Consider the following 11,287-nt stretch of genomic DNA (forward strand, 5'->3'; position numbering starts at 1 on the left):
GGAAGAGTTTCTTCGGCTTTCGTTACCGGAGTCGTCAACTCTCTTTCGAAACGAGACGGAACCGGGCTAACGTCCTGACTCCGAGCTAGTCCCGCTCCAGTATCCGCATCCAGGATGAGATATCTTTATCGAGGAATTACTGGACTGTCTTAGTCTCAATATGTAATATTCTGTGGTACCGTTGCATAATGTGGAAATCACAATCTTCGAGACGTCGACTCTCGCGGTTAGATAGCAGAGTAAATATAAAACCAGACCCTGTCTATCTCTCTCTCTCTCTCTATCGTTCTGTCTTTCTCTTTTTCCGCGAGAGAGAGCTCTTCTTTGCATGTACGATTCGTATGGGGACGGAAAATATTTGCAAGCTTTTTAAATGCGGAATGTCGGCCGTGAGAATCAATTCGTGAGAACCAATCTGTCGTGTATCGGCTGCAGAGCGCGTTGACGATGAAAATGAAAAATATAAGAAGCATATTTCTCGTATCTCGTATCTCGTACAGAAATCTAATCCGGTAAATACGCTGCGCGAGAAATTGACATTATACCGCGTGTCAGCAATTAATGCCGCAGTGCAACAGGTTGGTTGTATATTAACTGGAAGCGAAGTATTTTGAGGCGTTCAAACTGTCAACCAAGCATTCGTATTGCGTACAGGCGCATATACCAATGTATATATCTGCACGAGCGATGCAGAACTTGTCAGGGGTGACACCGCATATTTTTCAATGACGTAATTGAAGCTGACCTCGCAATCGAGGCGTATCGGATTTCGAATGTGTTTCAGCGAAGACTCAGTTTTAGGAAGAGAAAAGAATAATAAAGAGAATCTTTCCGTTGATCGCGACATTCAAGAAAACTCACCACGAGATTAACGGTTTAAGACAACAAGACAACGACGTTCAAAGAAGTTGATCCAACCAAATGGCAGACATGTCGACTACTACTTTTTTTCTTTTTTCTTTACTATTCTCTGCTTCTACGGAAAATATTCGTCCTAATCAAACATCAGCTGAGAAGTAATCGACGAACTCTTTCTTATCATATCGCATCCTATAACCGATCGTCCAAAATCTAAAGTAAGATAAGACGACACATGTTAAATCGACGGTTCATGGGATCAGAGGGTAACAATTTACGCTGCCGAAGGGTTGCGGCTTCAAAACTCGAGGGAGTTAGTTTCTGGTCCCTTGAGACAAGCCTGATGGTATCGGACCCTGCAGCAGCTCTTCTCGAGTAGCTTGTCGGTTGCATCGGCGCTCGTGTCGAGGTGCCGGGGTGACAAGGAGCCTCGTGTCCCGTAAACGAACCGTGTCCATACGGTGATCCTGGTTGGCCCGGTCATCTGGCAGTTGTTAAATTGCAATATTACAAGCTGCCAGCCCCTCTGGGACGCGTGGTCAAGCGACCGCCCCTCTACCCTTGCCTGCCTGCTACAGGGTCATTGGTCATCCTGAAGCATCCGCTGCAGGCGGCGGTGTAGCGTCGTCTGTTAATCCATCCCTATTTGTACGGATGACGCTTCTTACCTGGTGGCCGACCCCGTGACGTCTTTATGCAGTGTTTTCTTTCCGCATTGTCAGCTCTCCACCGTCTTAAATTTACAATACCCTGCACCCCAGGGTCCTTACTCACCTCGCTCGGGTGATGAATACAGGACGATTCAGACTTCTAACTGTATTTTCCCTTCTCCCCATTTCGGTTAAACTTCGCTACGCACTGGCTGAAAAGGAATTTTCAACCGAATTTAAAATCCTTGAACAGAAGCAGAATGGTCTGTGCAGGCACTCGATTAGAGCGATCTCATCAAGTAAATTCTTGTAAATTATATGAGTTTAGAAAACGGTGCCGATGCCAGACGATATTTTTCCAACATCCGTCATTTCGCTTATATCACGTTCATCGTGGAGTAGGTGTGGGTACTTGTTGGCAATGCGCATTGTATTAATGAAGCGAACGTGCCTGTACAGCTCATACGTTTTTCACATTCATGAAAAATGCTCGCCCTTTCGCTCATCTGTACACGTGTGAGTACGCAGTCTGCCTGCTGCATGTAAGGAGCAATATATGTATACACACACGTGTACACGCACGAGCGAAGAGCGTGAATACGTGCTATCCGTGTCCAGCCGGTTACGTAAAGAGGACTCCTCTATTGCACACTTCTTGCGCTTCGACGGCACTAATTAACTCGAGAGAAACCGGGAGTCAGCCGGCCGAGAGATACGACAAAGCCAAGGGATGCTTGCTAACGCATTTCGCGTTCCCAAAGTTAAGCTGTTTTTTTTTTTTTTGTTTATTCATTATTTTTTCGTTTTTCATGGTTTCCCCGCTTTCGGACTCGGGCGAAACTCGGGATCGCACGACACTGACGTGTACGTTCTTATATCTACGTGCGACGCAATATCAGAGATTGTTGTACGACTCGTTAGGCACGTTCGAGATTTTTACTCTCATCTCAGACGGAAGTCGCCTGGATTTCATTTGATAACGCAAGTTTAAGCAGTGAAATAACGATATTCACGATGAGTCGACGAAATCGAACGCCAACGGCAAATGTTTCATTCTCCATCATTGGTAATTTTCAGCTGTGACGTGTTAGAAACAATCATCCTAAGTTTCTGATTACTCTCTGCATGTATTCGTCGCACCAGGTCACATTTTTCATTCGCAGTACGTGAAAACACGCACAAACTTCTCGCGTTCCACTTCATGGATGGGCGGTAGTAGATCTGGGTTAGATCGATTTCGCTACGGAGCCAGCAGAGCCAAGGCCGAAATCGTACAACGATAATCTCTGAGCGCGAGAAGTTGTCAAATTAATCTACTCGCTAATCGGTAGATGATAACGGATTCCAGACAATGTTACGGACTCGATAGTCCAACGCTTCGACTGAATATCTCCATTAATCACCCCAGAATCAGTGCATGCGCGGCTATTGTTCTCCGCTGATATTATTAAGTGTATAGGTATGTCCGTTCCCCGTTTCCTCGACCAACGACAATCGTCGAGGCTCTCCTGGTATAGTGACGTAATGCAAAAAAGATTGCTGACTGCCTTTGCGGAGGCGAAGACACTTCTCAGCGAAATTGGAAACCGCACAAGGTCATCCGGATGTTACGAGATCTGGACCGTCACGCGCCTGAGAAACGCTCTGCTCACGACACACGGCTCGACGCTCTGCCAGCAGACAATACAAGGCAACGCGAAGAGTGGTAATCGCGGCAGGATGAACTCGAAGATAATGCAAAAGCTTATCTACAGCCATCTCCGCGATGGAAACATCTCACAATCAGACATACTCGGTAATTATCCGACTGTCTCTCATCCGAGTGTGTACATATACATATAAGGTACCATTTTCTCTCGTTCTTTCGAGTCCTTGCGTGACGGTGACGAAACGTGGTTAAACAAAAATTTTGTTGTCCTTTGCGGGATTTTAAGATTCGTTACACAGAGCTGCTCTATTGGCCGCGAGTAATTAGATACCTACTCTAGCCACCTCGATAAAAGTTCAGTGTTATCACCGCGTGTGACGTGGACTGGAAAACCGACGGATCGTGAACAAGCCTTTAACTATTCGGTCTCACGCCCCAGGGTCTGACACTTCTGGGCCTCGGCCGACACTCCGCGAGAAGTATTAAGGCGTCGAGACGCTCATCGCGTCGTGTGACGAGTGCCGGAGTAACCCACCTTTGCCGCAACGGAGGTGGCAGATCAAGTGTCCCGGACACGTTTCCTTCCCGTCGCCGGTACCGTCGACCAGTCTCAGGGTCCACCGTGGAGTGATCTTCACTCGCCGCGTAACAGGTACCAAATGATCTCCCGAAAATTCCCAGCTTCACTTTCGGCTGGAAGTTTTTGTGGAAGTTTTTTGAGACTCTACAACATCGAGTAAAATTATCGCTCTGAAGGTGACGAGTTTTGCAGAAAAACGTAAATAGTTTCATGAAATTCGTATAATTAGTGAAAGTAGCGTCGAGATTATCGCAATCCGAAGTACGAAAGTCGTTAATGCTTCCATCGAGACCACAAAAGTACATACTTTGCAAAAATCTTCCTCAAGATCTGAAACATCTTATCTACGAGTGATCAGGATTACTTCGTCCGAACGATCATTAGACTTGTAAGGTTCCAAGGCAGAGGGCTCGTTTGAAAGTAAACGGTTATTCGCTCGTTAACGGCAAGAGTTGAGCGGATATAATACAGTATTTAACTTGGTCGACTTAACGTTAATGTGACGAACGAATTCCCGCGACATGTGTAACGGTACCTAAGGAAGGCCTGCAGAGGTCGAAGTTTACGCGCCCTTTCGACGAGCGGCGGACCTTCGCAACTCCGTCGTGCGTCTATATACCGTCATTGCAACACGACGGAGGTACGGTTAGTGTACCGAGCCCTGAAACGACACGTGCGCCACCGCATCCAAGCCAGACTTCCGGTCAGCCGTGCCTCTTCTTCGGGCTACGGCCGAACCGAACGTCTTCGTCAAGACGGAAGACGACGACGACGACGACAACGACGACGACGACGAGGAGGAAACGTGAATCGATAATGCCGGCTGCGTGTATCTCGTAACCTCAGCTCAACCACTGCAATATTAATGCCGTTTCGTTGCTGACCCACACGTGTTCCACCTAACCAATGGGGACACGATGATCGATAACGATTGTCGACAGATTACCGCGGATCTAAAGAGCTTGACCTTCTTGACCTCTTCGCAATAATTACGTGTTTTGACAAATATTTTTTAATTGAATTTTAGAACCAATCTTCTCAATACGAGGCGATTTTCACTATTGACTTCGCAAATAAATATCGGCTGCTAGTAAATCCCAGTAAAATCAATTCTGCGACACCCCTCGTTAGAGCAGGTCAGAAATAAGGTTGGCGCCGGTGGGATCCGACTAATCGCAGCTGAATAATCCCAAGTGAGACGCTCCTACTGCCAACATCATACTCGGATCCACCTACAATCACAAACCCCTGACTCAGGTAGCGCATTACCCTGTATACAAATAAGATATAGAATAAATCTTAAACACGAATATTACGAAATCGATCTTTTGTTTATAGTATCAGCAGCGAGGACCGTTCGTTCGGCCAATTAGCCGCAAGCGGGTGAGCAGGCTGATGTGCAGGGAGTTAGCTGGTGAATTAATTAAGTGTTGATACGCTATAATTACGATTTATTACAAGCCCAACGTTATACGGTATACATTATACAGCCGCCGCAGGTGTATATTACACACGAGCTGCCTGTCCTTCCGAAACAGACTCTCGCACCTCTCTCCGGCTGCCCAGACCGAACGTCGCGTTTTCTCCAGTTGCACAAGTCGCCTTGCTTCTTCTTCTCTCCGTCTCTCTCGAATTCGCTTATCTTCGACTCGCGAGTCGCGCTACATGCACTCGACGAACCGGCGAACACAGCCGCGCACACATTCGCCTCCGCAATTCCGATTTGCAGATGTGTTGGTGCGCCGAGACGGAGACGTCCCGGTCTCGCACCCGGTGCTCGAATGACAAGGTGAAGCACCTCTCCGGAAGCAGATCTATTTTTGTCTTTATCAAAGCAATGCGACACCATGCAGCATCTAATGTTCTGCTGTCGCCCTCCGCGACAACCTCGAACAATAAGCGACCAGCAACGAAGACAATAAAACTTCGATTGCTACCGGCTCTGCAAAGCTCGGCGCTGCTGCACGTATGGATGGTGTCACCTTTGAAAGGTCGCATCGCCGCGAAGATGCCGCGAAATCGTCCCACCTTATCATCAACGATGACAAGACGCGCGACTTTCCGGCACCTTCGTCGTTTCTCTGGACCGGAAATGACGCTGGAAGAATTTCTTTATACATAGTTGATTCGAAGCGAATTTTATCGGCACTTACGCAACTCGATGTGGAATAATTGAACTATCGCATTCAGTCGAGTCCACGCACGGACGCTTCTCTTATAAATCCTTTCTCTCCGCCAAGTGTAACTGTCTTATATGTTTGGCATTATTGTTGTAGTATGATTTTACTGCTGGTGTTGTACGGAACAACGCTAATTAATCTTAGGTAACTGCAATGGTGCCGCAGGGCAGGGTAAGACGTATGATCTCTTATACTATATGGTCAGCGATGGTCCGTTTTCTGGAATGACTTTATTACTCATGATACATTATTGTTATACGAATATTGTATAGTTGCAATCATAAAACTGTCCTATCCATTCTATATGGGTGCAAGAGTAGTGACACATGCATTCACTGGGGAAGAAAAACTGACGAAATATGTAGATATTATGCGTCGGTATTGTGGAATATTCTACACGTTCTTCTTACCAGAAATTTATATTTAAATCCAAGAGTAATTTTTTCACAATCCGGGATGACCAAACTTCTTTGACGTCAAAGGATTCAACCAGTAATCAGAGAATTAACCACAAGTTCCGCGTCTTACAATTTTCTAATTAATTTTCCGCAAACCTCAGAAACATCAGCTTTACTCGACCGGAATTAGGGCGTTCGAGTCTGCAACCATGGAATAATCGTTCCTAAGATTCTCAAATCGTATCGTAACTGGAATCGCTGTCGAATCATATCCGCGATTTTCGTGTACCCGCGAGATAAAATCGATTCACCAAGGCGGCGGCGCGGGCGTTCGGTCAGTGTAAGTATTTGTCTGTTTACTTGGTTCAAGATCTTCAACTCTCCACAAAGTATAGTTATACCTATGCCCGTGCATATTGCATCAGATAAGAATGATATACAACGCATATTTCGGCACGATTATTGTCGGCATACGAGCGTAGTTACGCATAGATATAAGGTACCAGAGATATATTCTCACCTTTCCAGATCTCGCGAATAAATTTACAAAAACACATTTCAAATTCTTTCAAATAACTATCATGCGCTACGATCAAACTTATCATCTTCAGCGTGAGCAACCTTTCATTGCTCAATAGACTTAAATCTTTATATGATCAGGTGTTCCATGAAGCTCAATAATTCTTCGCCCAAACAGTTGTCTGTTTAAACGTACGCATACCTACGCACAACAACAGATAATGGTTTTTCCGTAAAATTTTGTTTTGTATGAAGAGTCTGTTAAAAATCTTGCAAAAAAGAAAAGTATGAGAAAAATTTGACTTACGAAACTGAGTTAAGGAAAGAAGGATTCTTAAAGATTGTCGAGTTCGTCGGCACAAGCGTGTATTCGGTGATGCGGGGCAAGGTATCAAAAAAAGAAGGAAGTGATGAAGGCTCAGAAAGGTGCTGGAGGGGTGGGAGAAATCGGAAGGGAAAGGATATCCCTTCCGGCTCCAATTTGTGTTAGGACCTACTGGAGATTAGAACGCACGTGCGATGACCGATCAATATAGTGACTTCCTTCCTGTGCTATTACAGCATTTACTACATGTACTCTATAAATTACACGGATTTCTCTGCACCAGGATGTAAATAATTTCATGGCTCCGGCGTCTTACTCACAATTATCGTCTGCTGTAAGTTCATCGCGATGTGATCCTCGAATCTGAGTTACAACCTACAACCTCGCCATGTATATATGTATGATATCGAAACATGATTATCGATATGTCGATAGACATATATATATATATATATATATATTATATACTATAAAGAACCATCCAAACTAAGTGTCTGTTTTTCGGCAAATCGTCGAGGTCACCCTCGCCTCTGCAGACCCGAACACGTGCACGTTGATTGGAATCTCTCAGTCTATCTCAGTTGCCTATAAATGTGATAATATGTCCTTCTCTTTCCTCCTTCTCCCTCGCTCTCCTTATCTCGCGTTGCCGCAGAGTTCATCACCAACGAGGCGAAGAGCGAGGCGAAGGGGGAGAGAAATGCGAAGAAGCGTGTATAAAGTACACACCTATGCTCATTGGCAAGTGTGCGTGCGCTTGTGTGTATAGGTATACATCCGCGCAGAAGAGGAGAGGAGATACGCGCAAGAATCTCCACTCGGAGAACGGAATTTGCTGTACCGTGAACATCTTGGGAGAGAAGAGTGTGCGGTTGTTGCGGCCGGTAGCTAAGATACACCTATACGGAATACAGGAAGCACGCCGGGGAGGCTACCCATCTTTATATCCTACGTCGTTGCCTGCCTTCTTACCTTCCTACCTTTTCCTACCTTCCTACCTTCCTACCGTCAGCTCCGGACGAGACCGGCTCTGGAACGGCTCATACGAGCACGAATTATTGTATCTTCACAGTCTGGTGATTCGCCAGCTGTGCCCCCGATGGTACCGCGTATAATGACGCGAGGCGACTAGAGTGCGAACACCGAGAGCCTCCTCTCCGCTCCTCGTGTCTGCAGACCGCAGCTAAGTGAGCTGGCCATACAAGCATCCGTTCGCGTTTTTACGGGAACGTTTCGATTTCTGAAGAAAGAGGGTAAACATCACCTTATCACTTGAATACACTCACAATTTCTCTGTTTTTTCTCCATCTAAACTCTCTCTCTCTCTCTCTCTTTCTCTCTTTCTCGAAATTCAATTCTTATCATAAAGAAGAATTAGATAGCAATATGAATGTACAGAGACGTGCGGTGGGAGGCTTTGGTTCATCATCTAGAATAACTATAGACGCAGTGTCTCTATCATGACGGGATGAGGATGACCATGACGATGATAACGATAATAATGACGAAGCGCGGCGTGCCTGCATGTGTGTATGTGAAACCAAAGACACCACGATGTGGTAATAAAAGGCAATCTAGGAATCGCGTCTGAAGGAACGAACGAAATTTTACAGCAAATAATGATGTGTGAAAAAATCGGATACATTTGGAATCGAAGCGCTCCTGTTAAAGCCTGGCGATTGACTGTTCTACAATAATACTCGTAAAATGATTAAACATTTGATGATTGGATATTAATATCGGCATCAGCCATGCCGGGGTGTATAAGGGGTGTGAAGACAAGTTCGTTACAGTATGTATACATATAGGCGCGGACGTAGGTAACGCATATATCTATATCTTTTCAACGCCCAGCATCTGCGCAATCCTCCGACGTCGTCAGCACCTGTGTACACGAGAAGACGTATAATCTCTCGTGCCAAGAGAGGCCACCTTTGTAACAACGATCACCGTCGCTGCAGGAACAAGCCCGAATAAACGTCTCGCGTTTTATATACTGTGTTACAATACACCCACTGCCACAACCGTACAATTATACACGTATATACGTTGTCGATCGGTAGGCGTGTGTAAATGTCCGTGCAGTACAAAGATGAATATTTGTACCCGATGAAAACGGAGAGAAGAACAAACAGATAAGCAAACGGAACGAAAGAAAAACAAAAAGAAAGTAACGCCTCGGTAAAATACTCGCTCCCCGGAGATCCCCGGAGATGAGCTATATACTCGCAGCTATACAGGCAATAACGTCGTTGGCGATAATTCATTTCCTGGTATCGCACCTATACGCCAGTAGGTAGGATACGAAACGCCGAGTGTTATACTCGTCCGCGAGCAACTTCAGATAAGATACATCTCTCCCCTGGCTTACTGACTGCTCGCCAGCTCTCTTAATCTCCTCCGAGGTGTGCCTCGTACGTTTGTGCCCGTCCGATTTCATCCAGCGTCTCGGATGATAAATTCGACCGCGACAGCGTTGCCCGATCCTCGTTACACGCCGAAAACGCAATTACGGCACACACAACCTTCGTTACGATCGGATAATCGGACGAGGATTCGAGATCCGTCCGATTTTCCCCTCGTTTCTAAAACCCCACCTGCATCCAGCTCTCTTTTACCGTTTTCAAGGAAATCTCGCCTCTGACGCGCGTCGGTCACGTATCTTACGCTCAGCTCGACCTCGTCGGATGATGCACCGCAAGCTTCAGCTGAAAGCCCCGTGTATCTTTCACCCACACTTACGCTGATTTCTGTGACTAAGTAAGCCGGAGGTGTGTATAAATGTGTGGAGATATTGAGCCTCGAGATAGCGAGCTGAGATTATCGGTGACTGCGCATAGTCTTCCGATATCGAATCACTCTCGCCTCCGTACGGATCACCGATCGAACGTACGTTTTCCGGCTATCTACAATGGTACCTGAATAAACCTCCTCCCGTTTGAATGAAAACATTTTCACACGACACTGACCGTCTACCTTGCTCTACTGTGACAGCTTGTTTCGCGTCAATCTTTTTTCACTCGATAAAATATTCAAGAAAAACAGATTGACCTTATTCTTACATCGATGTGATCTTATAATACAGTAAAGATGTTTGTACCGCAAACATAAACGGCATCTTTGATCGGTCTCCGATGTCATTCCACGCGACGCAAACCTCGACAGGGGTGTGAAAATCGTGGTGTCGTCGTGCATGTATAGGTATCCATCGGAACGGGGCGAGGATCGGAGAGAATTTAAGCACCTATAATTCGTTAATTTTCATCGAGGCAGACGAGAAGGAAGCCCTGCAGCCGAGCGGACGCGACGCAGTCGGGTCAGGTTGGCGCTTTTAGCTATTCGAAAGGCCTCGCAGAGAGGAAGACTCACCCACGCGCGGCGAGGCAGGGGGGGAGGACCAGCCCGGCTGAAAGAAGCCAACGCCAGGCACCGCCAGGAGCAGCAGCATCATACATAACAATATTACATCCCGAGCGGTACAATGGCTCTCCGACCGGAAGTACGCTACCTGTCTCCCACGTCAGCCGCACGGACGCGCAGCCTCCCAACGTCCCTGACTCGTCGAGACCGTCGAGACTATCCCACAGCCATTTACCCCATCTGTGTTTGTATAGGTGCCGGTGTATCTTTATCCATCTATATTATATCTCTTTGCTGAGATCTGCGGTGTGTGGGTGGGCGTTCGTTCGTTCCTTCTTTCCTCGTTCCTTCGTTCGTCGCGTGTGCACGTGTATACTGTATTATCGTATTATCATTATTATTCTTATTGCCTTTTTGTGCGCTCGCGCGTCTGTATGGGTGGTGTGGGTACAGCGCTGCAGCACACTTGTGTCTACCTTAACGGCTAGCAGAGCGTCTCTCTTCTCCGTTACGAATAAATGTTTCACCCTGGTGTGCGTGCGTGCGTCGGTATTCCGTGTATACGGAAGACGGGAGAGTATATGGATAAAGGCGTTTCTTTATGCTCTTCGTGTTTCCAAACTGTCTTTCATCTCTTTCGTCCCAATCTTTGAGAGGAGCGCGGGTTGATTACGAATGAGCTAGCCTCGCGTCCTGCCTCTATACCCGCGTGGCATGGGCTCCTTAAGAGATTTTAAACCTGTATAGAAAGGAAAACAACGGCTTAAAC

Source organism: Diprion similis, chromosome 6, assembly GCF_021155765.1.
Source record: "Diprion similis isolate iyDipSimi1 chromosome 6, iyDipSimi1.1, whole genome shotgun sequence".
Taxonomy (NCBI): Eukaryota; Metazoa; Arthropoda; class Insecta; order Hymenoptera; family Diprionidae; genus Diprion; species Diprion similis.